The sequence below is a fragment of the Castanea sativa genome, chromosome 6 (assembly GCF_040712315.1).
Source record: "Castanea sativa cultivar Marrone di Chiusa Pesio chromosome 6, ASM4071231v1".
Lineage (NCBI taxonomy): Eukaryota > Viridiplantae > Streptophyta > Magnoliopsida > Fagales > Fagaceae > Castanea > Castanea sativa.
The window spans coordinates 11,090,459-11,105,624 of NC_134018.1; the positions used below are offsets into that span (position 1 = coordinate 11,090,459).

Below are 15,166 nucleotides of genomic sequence, written 5' to 3' on the forward strand. Positions count from 1 at the left end.
ATTAATAAAGAGAAAAGTAATCTCCTTCTCAGTAAATTAATTCCTTTTCTATGAACATGCCTTTGGACAACATATTAATAAAGAGAAGTAATCTCCATGGTTTTAAAAACCGAACTGGGCATTGAACCGTTTTTTTCAAATTTCCATTTCAACCTCGGTTTTTTCCTAGTTTTTGACTGGTTTTAGGGCTTTTAATTGGACCAAACTGGTTTTCTTGGTTGAAGCAGTTGGACCAGTCAGTCTGGTCCGATTTTTAAAACAGTGGTAATCTCCCTTTCATTAAATTAGTTCCTAAAGCGACAAAGAATTCTATCAAAGTTTTGCTTGGTGTTCAAGAAATTAAAGAATATAAAAAATACCTTGGTTCACCTGTTGTTGTGGGAAGAAATAAAACAGCCAATTTGAACTATATCAAAGATAGAGTTTGGGAAAAATTGCTGGGCTGGAAGAAAAACTACTCTCACCAGGAGGCAAGAAAGTATTGTTGAAAGTTGTTGTTCAAGGCATCCCTATGTTTGCTATGAGCTACTTTAGATTGCTAGTGGGTTTGTGTAATGATATTAAAATGTTGCTCTATAAGTTCTAGTGGGGTCAATGAGGTGATTGTAGAAAAATTCATTTGAAAATTTGAGAATCTTTATATTAACCAAAATTGGCTGGTGGTATAGGTTTTAGAGATCTCTGTAAATTTAATGAAGCTATGTTGGTTAAACAAGTGTGAGGCCTTGTTCATGAAACTAATTCATTATGCTAAAGCCTCATTTGGTTCTTATGCATGGAAGAGTATCCTATGGGTTAGAAGGGTCATCTCGATGAGTGCTAGATGGAGGATTAGTGATGGAAAAAATGTTAGTATCTATGAAGATTGTTGGCTACCCAAGAGAGAATGGTTGTAGAATTATTTCGCCCCCTTCCCACTGATGCTAAGGCTGAGACTCTTATTGACGCTGATTCGGAGGGGTGGAGCTCTCATCCCATAGATCATGCGTTCCTTTCTTTTGAAGCTCAACGGATTAAAGTGTCCATCTCTTTGCAACCTCGCAAGATGATTTTCTGTTTTGGTCGAAGACTAGCAATGGGTCTTATTCTATCAAGTCGGGTTATCAACTTCTTTGTAAGGATAGTCATGGAGACTTTGCTTAGGTGTCAAACACTAAAGTTGTTCAAAATTTCTGGAGTAGGTATTTGGAAACTCAAAGTTCCTGGAGAGTGTAAACATTTTGTTTGTAAAGTCTGTTCTAATGCTTTACTGACAAAAGTTTTCTATATAAACAATAATCCTGCTTGAAACTGTATGTCATTTAAGCTTAAAGGCACCAAAGTCTACAATGCATGCTCTTTAGGATAGTGAAAAGATTCAACCAGTTTAATATCAAGACTTTGGCTGGATTGATTGGACAAAACCATCATTTGGATCCTTTGATGATTTAACAGTGCCCTGTTTTGTGTTGTGTTTTGGGTTGTAGAGGATGCAGTGGTTGTGTGGTGGTAGTGTTGGTTGGTGGCTGCTGGTTGTGACAGTGGTTGTTGGGTGGTGATCGCCGTCTAATAGTTGTGTTATGTATTGGACTGCATTATCAGTTAATAATTATTTTAATGTATTACATTAAAATAATTATAATACATTAAAATAAAGTTTTAATGTATTGTATATATTATTTTAAGGATAAAGTTTAGCTATAAAATTGGTTGTAACATTAAATAATATCTTTTTCTTGGTAGTGACAAATCCACTGTTGAATTACATTTCCTTCTTATATTCTTCATACTTGTAAAATTTATTGAAAATTAAAGATCAATAACTATGTTATTAATAAATTGTTTAAATTGCAAGTTTTTGTAATTTAAAATTATGCATAAAATATAAGTTTATATATCATATAGTAAATAATATCTAATTGACACAAAATTTGATATGTATATTAAGAGCATAAAGAACATGTAATTCAATAGTTAAAATTTTAAATTACGTAGTAATGTGAATAATATTGAGTGTAAAGTTGTAGTCTTAGACTATAACTACTTTTGTATCTAAATTTTGTCATTATTTTAATGTATTGGATTGAAAAATAGAAGATACAAAAAAAAAAAAAAATTAAATTAAATGCAAAATATTTTGTTAATGTAGCAAGCTCTTAAATTTATATAATTATTGACCATTTTTAGAAAAAAACTGAATAATTTTACACTCTTTTTTTCTATCATAGACGCAGACGTGGCTTTAAAATGATTGGTCTGGTGAGAAGAGTAGAAAGTAGAAACTTGAGAGTGGTCTGTTGAGGTCAAATAAAAAAACAAAAAATCCCAGCTCCAGCAAACCCTAACCTTCTTGATGGCCCATTTAAGTGCTCAATCGAACTCAAAATGCACGGAACATTTTTGGGACAAAGACAGGCTTAGCAATCTACCGGACTCTCTCCTTTGTTACATTCTTTCTTTCCTTTCGACCGACGAAGCCGTTGTCACAAGCATTTTGTCGAGCAGGTGGAAGACCCTCTGGACTCTCGTCCCAAAAATCGATTTCCAAGATACATCCATCAGGGGCCGCAGTGTTTCGCCTCTACGCATACTCTGCAGTGTTTTAGCTCAACACACAGCACCCATCCTCTCGAATTTCACCCTCTTATGGCGTTCTCCTTGTGACTCTTCTCATTTTGACAATTGGGTCGACACCGCCATATTGCGCAAAGTCCAAACACTCGATCTCCATTTTGAGTGTGGGCAACTTTTCGAGTTGCCCCATACCGTTTTTCATTGCAAAACATTAGTGGGTCTGGAATTATATGGCGAAATTGAGGTCGATCTTCCTCCTTCCTTTCAACTCCCAAGCCTCAAGATTCTGCGTCTCTGCGAAATTTGTTATACTTCCAACGACTCTTTCTCGAGCCTCTGCGCCGCCTGCCCGAACCTCGAAGATTTGACAGTGATATACGAGTTTATAGTCGGTAATGACAATATTGTGAATTTTAAAATAAGCTTACCCTTTCTGAAACGTTTACGTATCGAATTCATATCATTTGAAACCGAACCTCCTGATTACAAGCTTGAAATATGCACCCCAATTCTGGAGCGCTTTCGCTTTCTTGGTTATTTGTCAAACGTGGTTTTCCTTCAAAAACTAGCCCACTTAATTGAAGCACACTTCGTTGTTTGTGGACTAGGCCATGTATTTGAGATGTGTTATTCAGATAAGTTATTCAAGATTGTAAGAGCACTAAATAGCTCTAAATTCCTTGAACTATTTCCTGGTGATGTAGAGGTGAGACCCCTTTTATCTTTTGTTATGGTTTTCATGTTTTTTGTTGATGAATATTGTTAGGACTAAGCTTATTGTGTTTATAATGTTGCGGTGCAGTGCATCGGCTTTGGTTATATATATCCTTCCATGTCCAAAATTTGGTCCGGTTGAACTTTAAAGTTACTCAATCTAATTGGCACGTGCTACAATCCTTGCCTGTAGTGGCTCCTAATTTAGAAGTTCTTGTTCTTGATAAGGTTAGTAATCTAGTTAAGTTAGTCAGAACTCCAACTATATGGTTAATTCATGTACCCTAAACATACACTAATGATCTACTACCGTACTGTGTATGTTGTCACCAGCATTATTGTTGTAAAAATCAGTTATGCTGGATGGAGCCACCGGATGGTTCCCGTTGTTTGTCATCGCGCCTGACAACTTTTGATTTTAATGGATATGAAGAATTGGGACATGAAGTTGAATTCATAAAATATATTCTAAAGGAGGCAATAGCCTTGAACACAATCACAATTAAAGTTTCTGCTCTACATTCGAAGGAAAGTGTTCTCAAGAAATTATCAATGTTCCCAAGGCACTCAACAACATGTCTACTCACAGTTGAAATAGGTATATTACTTTAACTGGTACTTAGCAACTACATTTAAAGCTATGTTACAAATATTTTATCTTTATAATAGAGGCTCTCCACGTGGTGAAATGACATTACTATTTTCTGGTTGTTATTTGGGTGTGATATTGTTTGATAGAATTTGTTCCCTGGGTTTGTGACAACTAATATGCAGAACGTTTATTGACCTTCATACAATAAGCATAGTTGGTTTTGAATCAAGCTAAAATTTTGATAATGGAATGTTCATAAATAAGCTTTTGCCACCTCTTGATTTGTGCTGAAATTTAAGATTCTGGCTCACTCAATTTGTTGCCTAACTATGACAATTGAAATGGTAAAATAATTGATTGTTTCAATCAAAAGTGTGACCTCAGAAATTTCTTTTTGAAAGAAACACTTGTAAGTTCTGAAGTACTACCAATTAGCTCTAGCGCAAATGGCATTTACTCCTCCCTCAATAATAGGGTGGAGTTTAAGTTCATTGGTTCAAGACTCAGGAGGTGCATGTGTAACTTACCAATAAAAAAGATTGAAATACATTTTTCCTTTCAAATTTAGTTTTTTCTATATCCATCTTCACGAATATTTGTACTCTTGCAGACAACTCTTTGGAGTAATTGGTGGCAACTTCTTTTGACATAGCAACTTCATCATGTGGCTTGACAATGTGCTTGACTAGAGTACTATATGCACCCCAAAGGAGTTAGATATAGTAGTATGCACTACTTGGTGTAGATGAAGTGGTATAGTAAGATTGCAAAGTAAAATCTTTTTGGGAGCTTCTGCTTTATTACTGCTTGTATTTATTAAATCCTTGCAAGCCCTTTGTTTATTAATGAACTTCTAGATTCTTGTGGGAAAAGTACGTGGTGATCCATGTTTAGTTCATGAATTCATGTATATTGATGGTATTTATTAGTCAATTCCAAATGGTAGTACAATAGGCTAGGGATGCCTCATAAAGTAGAGGTCACTAGTTTGAATTTCCTCTTCCCCCTCCCCTGGGGCCAAAACTCACTTATCAAAAAAACAAAAAAGATGGGCATTTAGTAGTGGTAAGGACCTGTTTTTGGGCTGTTTAACACCTGTATCTTAAAATGTGTGTCTTAAAAGTGATTGTATTTTGACTAGGAAGCTTCTGGACCCAAACTGTTATAGTTCTTCTGATGTGAATCTTATTTGCTTACATGGCTTATGGAGAACCTGTTAGTTCGTGTTGCATCTGTAACAGGGGATTCATATCCTTTTAATTTATATTTTACTACAAAAAAACCATGTATAGACAGGTTTCCCATCCATCTAATTCTTATACTTTCTTCATTTTTTGTGTTGCTTTTATTTATATTTTTGCTACTGTTTTTGCTGTCTTTTGTCCTCCTTTTGCACAAGAGACAGTGCAAACAATTTATTATTTCAATTATTAATATTTATTAAAAATGAACCCAAATTTTTTTGATTTCTTTAGATTAGGATCTACCAATTTTCACTTATGCTTCTTCTCAATTTTCATTTCTTTATCAGTTTCTTTAAGAGATTTATCTTGTATGCTCATTCGGATTTTACCCTTGTGTTTCTTCATATTTCAATAAAGTTTGTTAGTTATCAAAAAAATTTCCTCCTTAGTTCCTTCTCAACCCATGAGATATGTTGAGCTTCTATGGCTTTCTGCTGTAATGTTGAGTTGCTTTGGCTTTCTTCTGTATGCATTAATGTTTCTCCTCCAGCATGTTCTAAAGTTCTACATTCTGATGAATACCAGAACCTCCCTCTGAGTATAAATGTTGTCCTAAAGATGGATGTTTGCCAAATGGAAGTTGGCCTTGTCAGTACGAACATTCCTCATTTTTTAGCCTGCAACTTCATTCTGGAAGTGTCTTTCTTGTCTGTTTATTGTCTAGTTATCATTGAATAGGATAGCATCTCTTCTAATGGTCATTTTATGTTTTAACATATCAATCTTTTATCGTTGTTTGTAAACTATGTCTCTACTCAATGGTCCTAATACTTCCGACGTTACCCTCTGTTTTTTTAATGTGGGAGGAGGTGTTATTTGATGTAAAGCTCATTGGCTTCAACGCACCAACCTATTTTCGGTTGGAAAAAGTTTCTCTCTAAACTTATCAAATATTTTTATATTGAGTGTGAAATTTAAAAATTTAACCGTTGGATTGCATGTTCTTATTATATTATTCATGCTTGCAAAATTTCAAGAAAATCAAAAATCAATTGCTATGTCATCAAACATATGTTAAAATTTCAAGTTTTTGTAATATAAAATTGTGTATAAAAAATAAGTTCATTGATCAAATAGTAAATAAAATCTGATTTGAATGAAATTTAATATGCATGTTAAGAACATATGGAACATGAAATTCAACGGTTAGATTTTCAAAATTCATACCGAAAAAAAAGATATATAATAAGTTTGAAGGGTTTCTCTCCAAATATTCTTTTGTATAAAGGGAGTACTTGATTTTCTAATGGTGGTGTTAATTGACCAAGCTGAATTTTTCTCCCAAATTCAAAATCATTAAAATTGTAAGTGAAACGCAACTGGAAGGAGAATGGTATAAATGGGATGGTAACGCCATTTTTTTTTAACAAGATAGAAATTCTATTCTAGCCTAATTTAAGTGTATATGTGTGTGAAGTTTCTTCCTGGAGATTTGAATTCTGGCCCTTGCTCTCCACACTCTACAAGCACTTATACTTGTGGAGTGACTATCGCACCAAGGGTGTGCAATGGTAGTTACGTCATTCTTGAATTGTGGATAAACTTAATTATTTTTGAGGGTCGCAATTCTTGTCAACAAGTTCATACTACTAAAACCTCTTGAGCTTCAACATTGAAAGTATCTTTAGTGCACTATGAGTTTTTGATAGAAATAATGAATTGATGACATAGGAAGTAGAGTTAAATTACAGAAATTTAACTGAAAAGAGCTTTAATATTTAGAGTCTGACAACAAACTAAAATGTTTTTTTTTTTTTATTTTTTAAGTTGTTACAATTGTATATAACTTGCAAGGTATATAATTTTATTAATCCATCCATTGATGGGAATGTTGTCAACTGCAGCAAAGTTGAAAGGCCAAAAAAGAGAGACCATATTATCGATGCGAAGGGGTATGAAAAGAACAAGTGTTCAGTTGCTTCATTGTGGTAAGAGTAAAGTGAGCAAGAGAAGTCAGATTAAACCCATTTTTCATTGGGAAGGGTTTGTGTCAAGTGAAAGTTATCATTGGACACGTCAGGATTCGGACACGTGTCCAAGAGTGGACACGTGTTCACAATTCAACGTGTCTAGTGATAACTTTCACTGGACACAAGCCACACTCTTTTTCATTAAGAACATATTTGGTAGGCAAGATATTCCGTACTAGTTTCTACAACATTAGCTTTAGCCTTACTTTTATTTTGAGGTTCCCTAAGTGTTTCCACCCTGTTTGATCAAGAGAGCCTGTGTCCAGGAAGCCATCTAATCAACTAGCTATGCTGATTTAACAGAAAATTTACCTTTGCTAGCATGTGTTCGAATCAGCAAAGAGTAATGTTAGTGCCACATAAAATGAGATAACTTGTACTACAACTCGCCCACATGGTAAGTTATAAGGAGTAGATATCTATTTTGAGAATGGCATAAACCGTAGGAGTGTCAAAGAGATTGTAGAGCTTATCCAAGTCTCATTGGGTTCTATCTTAAGTCAAGAGGTCAGCAACCCAATGAATTGTAGGTAAGCTATCATTAATAGGCCTTGGGGAGAAATTTGTGATATATGGGATCGTGGATCCTCCCATATATTAATTGGGCGCCCAGTGTCAATTCAAAAACAAGAAAAATTTCTTTATGAGTTTCCTGGAACTTAAAATTCCTTTCCATAAGGGGCTTTGAGTAAGGAATGGCCCCTAAGTACCTGGATCTCCTCATCTTCACCCCCATTCTTCGCTATTTTCTTCTGCAAGCATCTGGCCTAATTTTGCCATGAGAGCTTTATTAAAATCCACTACTTTCCTGAGATCAAGACCCCCAACACATTTCGGTTTGCATAAAGAATCACTAAATTCCATACAACATTAATTTCTTCTTTATCCCATCTGATCCAAATAATTTTTTTTTTTATAGAAACATCAATGTTAGAGCAAAGATGAGATAACCCAGGAATACGTAAAATGGCAACATGTACAGATTTTGCTAAGGTAACCCTGCCAGCATATGAAAGAACTTTTGATTTCCATCCTTGTGTTCTGGAATTGATTTTCTCAACAATATTAGCAAAGAAATGCTTTTTGTTTCTATTCAAATTAATCTAAAGAGAAAAAGAAAATAGTCGTTGGAAAATTGTAGTGAGCAGAAACAAGATAAGAGAATGAGAGAGAACACTAGGGTTACGTGGTTCGGCCTATGTCTGCTAGACTGTTACTATTAGCAATATTATCAATGTCTATTGTACAATAAACCCTAATAGAGTATATATAGAGACTACATGTTCGAGGGTTAGTAGTACATGGATTTATTATATAGCTGGACCTCTTGAACCATTACACGTTAATAACTAAATAAGCCAATATCTTTAATAGTTTCTATTGAAAACCCAAGGAAGCCTCAGGTAAGTAAATCCTTTTGGAGATTGTTGCTTAGGTTGCTACTGAAGAAGATTGAAGATTTGGATGACATACTTCTATACAAATTCAGACACTCCATGACAGACATCAGCCCATTAAGATTTGCTCTTTGAAATAAATGAGAAAATATTTCGGTACATATGATGAAAATAATGGGGAGGGGGAGCCTCCCTGCCTTGGGCCTCTGTGGGGTTGAGAGAGACCAAAAGAGCCTCCAATGAGCAATAAGGAATTGTTAAAAAGAGGAAGTTGTAACTTGTAATGCACTGCAAAATCATAACATCTTGTAACTTCAAAAAGGAAAATCAGATACCATTCCTTGGAAATTTAAGCCTTCTCTAGAGGATATAATATGTTCAGCTAAAGACTTAGTGAAATGCTTGTTTTGGGTGGGTGAATGGAGAGGTAAATATTTCCTCTAATAATTGACATAACCTAGTCGTTAATATGCGTAATCCATGAGAAAATTCAATAAAATAATTTTATATTAATTAATCAGTATCAATAAATAAATTCATATTAGTGAATTTGTAGTGTTGGTTACTTTTTCTCATTTAATTTGTCAACTTATTATTTAATTAATTTATTAAAAATACATTATATAATATTCAAATGTATCACATTTAGAAAATGCATATAAGATACTTGATGAAATTAAAGTAGGTGTTTGATGAAAGAAAATTGTTATATCAACAACATTTTCACAAAAAATTTTAGGTGGCAGGATGTTACTAGTACTAATTTGGACTTACTATTGAAATTATTTTTTTACTCACCAGTAACAATATGCCACTTTGTATTTTTGTGAAAATATTATAAATATAACATTTCTCACGATGAAACGATTAAGAAAAAGTTCACCGGTGTGTTTTTCATCGATCAACCCAATATCATTTAGTTGAGTAAACCGAATTTGTTGCAACATGGTTTTGTTGTTTCCTCATTGCGATCTAGTGGCCATATTTTAGAACCCATTCAAAAAGTTTATTTGATCCTAAAAGAAAAAAAATAATAATAAGAAGAAGATTATTTTTTTTAAATTAATTTTTTTGAAAGAAGGTGATAGTTTTTAAATTTTAGTTTTAATTATTTATTTAAAAATTTATAGTATTTAGCATTAAAAATATATTTTTTCAAATAGTTTTTGGACCGTAACTTTTATTAAGCAAAAATATATATATATATATATATATAGGGATATTTATAACACATTGGTTGTGTGTGTTAGAGTTTTAGTCCTTATAATCCCAAGCTACTATTATAAAGATTAGGTCTTTGTATATTACTTTTGTGTTCGTGTGTTCTAATAAGTATTACAGTTTCCTTAAAAAAAAAAAAAAAAGTAAATGAGACATGTAGAATTTTAATGTGAACCTAAACTCAAATAACAAAAATAAAATGGAACTTCATGGATGAAAATGACAGTTGATTAAAGTGTAATCTATATATTTATTTTAAACAAAAAAGGAAATGAGCCATGCGCATAAATTTAATCTTTAGATAATGTTTAAAATCGAGTCAAGTAGAAACAACCAGAAACTATTTTTAACCAAAAAAAAAAAAAAAAACACTAGAAACTTAAAACTATGACTATAGAAGAGAATAGCCTAGAGAGTAGAGAGGTAGAGTGACTTCACAGTGTCTGTTGAAGTCAAATAAAAAAACAAAACATAGAACTCCAGCTCCAGCAGACCCTAACCTTTCTTGATGGCTGAATTAGCTGCTCAGGCGAACTCGAAATGCACAGAACTATCTTCGGACAAAGCCAGGATCAGCAATCTACCGGACTCTCTTATCTGCGACATCCTTTCTTTCCTTCCAACCAAAGAGGCTTTTGTCGAGCAGGTGGAAGCCCCTATGGACTCTCGTCCCAAAACTCGACCTCGATCACAACTCCATCAGCAGCCACATAGTGTACAGTGTTTAAGTTCAACACGCAGCACCCATCCTCCGAAATTTTACCCTCTCATGGAATTCTCCTTGTGACACTTCCCATTTTGACGAATGGATCGATATCGCCATAGCGCGTAATGTCCAACACCTCGATCTCTATATTGTCTGTGGACAACTTTTCGAGTTTCCCCATACCGCTTTTCATTGCAAAACATTGGTGGCTCTGGAATTTAGTGGCAGGATTGAGCTCGATCCTCCTCCTTCCTTTCAACTCCCAAGCATCAAGATTCTGGGTCTCTACGAAATTTATTATAAATCCGACAACTCTTTATCGAGCCTCTGCTCCGGCTGCCCGAACCTCGAAGATTTGGCAGTGGTAAACGATTTTGTAATCGGTCCTGTCATTGTGAATTTTAAAATAAGCTTACCTTTTCTGAAACGCTTACGTATCGACTGCTTATCATTTCAACCCGAACCTCTTGATTCCAGACTTGAAATATACGCCCCAGTTCTGGAGTGCTTTCAATTTTTTGGTTCTTTGTCAAACATAGTTTTCCTTGAAAAACTAGCCCGCTTAAATGAAGCACATTTCAATGTTTACGTAGTAGGTCATGTATTTGAGAGGTATGATTCAGATAAAGTATTCACGGTTGTAAGAGCACTAAATAGGGCTAAATTCATTGAATTATTCCTGGTGACGAAGAGGTAAGACCCCTTTTTATCTTTTGTCACGGTTTTCATGTTTTTTGTTGATTAAGAGCATCCAATTTTACACATTTTGAGCCAAAAAATGCACACATCAGTGGGTGTAAAAACATGCAAAATTGTGCAAATCCATCCCCGAGCTACAGTAACGTGTAAATATACACGGTTACTGTAGCTCGTTTATCCATTTTTTAAATTAATTTCCATTGGCTCCTTTTTTTCTCTCTCCTATCTGTGCTCAACAACCCAGTTAACTGCTCATCTTCGTTTTCCTCAGATGCACACAAATACACCCACAAACAAACACACAGAAATCATCACAGCGATACACTTCTCAAAAAAAAAGAAAAAGAAAGAGATACACACAGATAGTAGATCGGAGCTCAGATCGGAGCTTGTGGCTGTGGATTGGACCTTGTGGATCGGAGCTCTGAGCTGGTGGATCGTGGATCGGAGCTCGAAGCTCGGATCGGAGCCGGTGGATCAGTGCGGATCGGAGCTGGTGGATCGGCGCGGATCGGAGCTGGTGGATCGGATCCGAGCTCGGAGCTGGTGAATCATAGATCGGAGCTCGGATCCAAGTGGATCGAAGTGTTAATCGAGAGAGAGAGAGAGAGAGAGAGAGAGGGAGATGATCTGAAACGGGATGGTAGAGAGAGAGAGATGATCTGAAACGGGATGGTAGAGAGAGAGAGATGATCTGAAACGAGTAGAGAGAGAGAGAAAAAAAAGTTTGAAATGAGAAAGGAGAGAAAGAGAGAGCGAGAGAGAAAAGAATGAGAAATGAGAAAGAAGAGAGAGAGAAAAAAATCATAAATGAGAAAGAATCAGAAATGAGAAAGAAGAGAGAGAGAAAAAAAATCAGAAATGAGAGGAGAGAGAGCGCGCGTTTGTTGGTTAGGAAAAATAATAAAAAATTGTGAGAGTATTGATTATTTAATTAAAAGATGGGTAAAATAGAGGAACTGATGTAAAGATTTTGTAAAAGTGATAGTGTAAAATAGAAAAGGTAGATTTTTTGTGTAAAATAGAGGAAATTTTTAAAAGAGCTGATGTGGTTGCTCTAAGAGAACGTTTGGATTCGGCGTCTACGTTTTGCGTTTGCCCATTTCGTGTTTTCAGCCTTTTTTTTTTTTTTTTTTTTCAGCCGCAGTTGTTGACTAAGTCTTCCGTGAACAGTGCATCTGTGCACTGTTTACAGACCCATAAATTTCATTTTTCAGCAACTTTTTCATTAAAAATGGGTCCCGTGATACTATTCACACATTTTAAAATTATTTTGCTACAGTGTTTTTAGTTTTCAGCAATAAGTTCTATTCAAACAGACTCTAATATTGTTAGGACTAGGCTTATTGTGTTTATAATGTTGTTGTGCAGTGCATAGGCTTTGGTTATATATATCCTTCCATGTTCCAAAATTTGGTCCGATTGAACTTTAAAGTTACTCAATCTAACTGGCACGTGCTACAATCCTTGCTTGTAGTGGGTCCTAATTTAGAAGTTCTTGTTCTTGATAAGGTTAGTTAAGTTATTCAGAAATCAGAATATATGGTTAATTAATGTATCCTAAACTTACACTAATGATCTACTGTTGTACTGTGTATGTTTTCATCGGCATTATTACCATAAAAGTCAGTTATGCTGGATGGAGCCACATGATGGTTGTGGTTATTTGTCATCGCGCCTGACAACTTTTAATTTTAATGGATATGAAGAATTGGAACATGAAGTCGAATTCATAAAATATATTCTAAAGGAGGCAATAGTCTTGAACACAATCACAATTAAAGTTTCTGCTCAACATTCGAAGGAAAGTGTTCTCAAGAAATTATCAATGTTCCCAAGGCACTCAACAACATGTCTACTTACAGTTGAGATTGGTATATAACTTTAACTGGTACTTAGCAACTAATTTTGAAGGTATGTTACAGATATTTTGTCTTTCTAATAGAGCCTCTCTATGTGGTGAAGTGACATTACCATTTTCTGGTTCTTATTTGGGTGTGAGATTGTTTGATAGAATTTGTTCCCTGGGTTTGTGGCAACTAATATGCAGAACATCCATTTGACCTTCATAAGGTAAGCATAGTTGGTTTTTGAAACAAGTTAAAATTTTGATAATGGAATGTTCATAAATAAGCTTTTCCTACCTCTTGATATGTGCTGAAATTTTAGATTCTGGCTCACTCAATTTGTTGCCTAACTATGACAATTGAAATGGTAAAGTAATCGATTGTTTTAACTTTTAATCAGAAGTGTGACCGCAAAAATTATATTTCAAAAGAAACACTTGTAAGTTCTGAAATACTGCCAATTAGCTCTATCTCAAATGGCACTTAATTCTACCTCAATAATAGGATGGATGGTTAGTTCATTGGTTCAAGCCTCAGGAGGTGCATGTCTAACTTACCAATAAAAAAAATTGAGATACATTTTTTCCTATCAAATTTAGTTTTTCTATATTCATCTTCACGAATATTTGTACTCTTGCAGACAACCCTATGGAGTAATTGGTGGTAACTTCTTTTGACATGGCAACTTCATCAAGTGGCTTGACAATGTGGTTGACTAGAGTACCCTAAGCACCCCAAAGGAGTTAGATATAGTATTATGCACTTCTTGGTGTAGATGAACTGGGAAAGTAAGATCTCAAAGTTAAATCGTTTTGGGAGCTTCTCCTTTGTTACTGGTTGTATCTATTAAATCCTTGCAAGCCCTTTGTTTATTAATGAACTTCTAGATTCTTGTGGGAAAAAGTACTTGGTGATCCATGTTTAGTTCATGAATTCATGTATATAGATGATAATTATTAGTCAATTCCAAGTGGTAGAAGAATAGGCTAGGGACCACGCCTCGTAAAGCAGAGGTCACTAGTTTGAATTTGCTCTCCCCCCTCCCTTGGGTCCAAAACTCACCTATCGAAAAAAACAAAAATGATGGGTATTTAGTAGTCGTAAGGACCCGTTTTTGGGCTGTTTAACACCTGTATCTTAAATGTTTTTCTATTTTGACTAGGAAGCTTCTAGACCAAAAATGTTGGAGTTCTTCTCATGTGAATCTGTTAGTTCATGTTCATGTTCATGTGTTGCATCAGTAACAGGGGATTCAAATCCTGTTAAACATGTATTTTACCACCAAAAAAAAAAAAAAAAATGAATAGGCAGGTTTCCCATCCATCTAATTCTTATACTTTCTTCTTCATTTTTTGTGTTGCTTTTGTTTATATCTTTGCTATTGTTATCTAAGGATTGTAAATGAACCATGCCATTCATAAATAGCTTGGGTTTAGTTTGACAAAAAGCTCGTTTATGTTTATTTTTTTATAAACAAAGCCAAGCTTGAGCTTTAGTTTTAGGCTTGTTTAATAAATGAGCTGAGCCCGAGTAAAAAATATTGTTCATGAACAAGCTCGTGAGCACCAAGGCTCTATACAAAAGTAACAAAACAAGTTGAGCCTAGGCTTATTTATGAGTTTGGTAATGAAATTGATATGAGCTTGATAAGTAAACTCATATCTTTCTAAAACTTTAATTAATTATAAGTTGAGATCACTCATCCAAACCAAATAGGCTAGATAATAAACTTGATATATGATTGATAATATACTTGTGTTGGATCTCAAGCTCAAAAACATGATATTGAGCTTGAGTTTGAGCTTGATATAGAGCTCGAGCTTGGCTTGAGTAATGAACCCAGCTAAACCAAGCCGAGCTCAAACTTTTATACTTTATAACAAGCTCAAGCTTGAACATTATTTATAGGCTTGTATTAAGTTCAAGCCAAATTTGAACATTCTGCTTTTGCTATCGAGCCGAGCTTGAACATTCATTACTTGACAAAGCTCGACTCGTTTACAACCCTTATCTTTGTCTTTTGTCCTCCTCTGGCAAACATATTATTATTTCAATTATTTAAAAAAAGAAAGAAAGAAAGAACCCAAAAATTTATGATTTCTTTATATTAGGATCTACCTATTTGCACTTATGCTTCTTCTCAATTTTCATTTCTTTATCAGTTTCTTTAAGAGATTTATCTTGTATGCTCACTTGGATTTTACTCATGAGCTTCTTCTTATT

General features: G+C 34.6%; 1 long non-coding RNA gene and 2 pseudogenes across 1 annotated transcript in view; 2 read left to right on the forward strand and 1 right to left on the reverse strand.

Annotated features, from left to right (window-relative positions):
* The window catches only part of LOC142637853 (uncharacterized), a 74,804-nt gene that overhangs the window by 22,407 nt on the left and 37,231 nt on the right, over positions 1-15,166 (reverse strand). The gene's annotated exons all lie outside the window — the stretch shown is intronic.
* On the forward strand, positions 2,252-4,782 carry LOC142638802 (FBD-associated F-box protein At3g52670-like; annotated as a pseudogene).
* Positions 10,200-13,004, forward strand: LOC142638803 (F-box/FBD/LRR-repeat protein At4g26340-like; annotated as a pseudogene).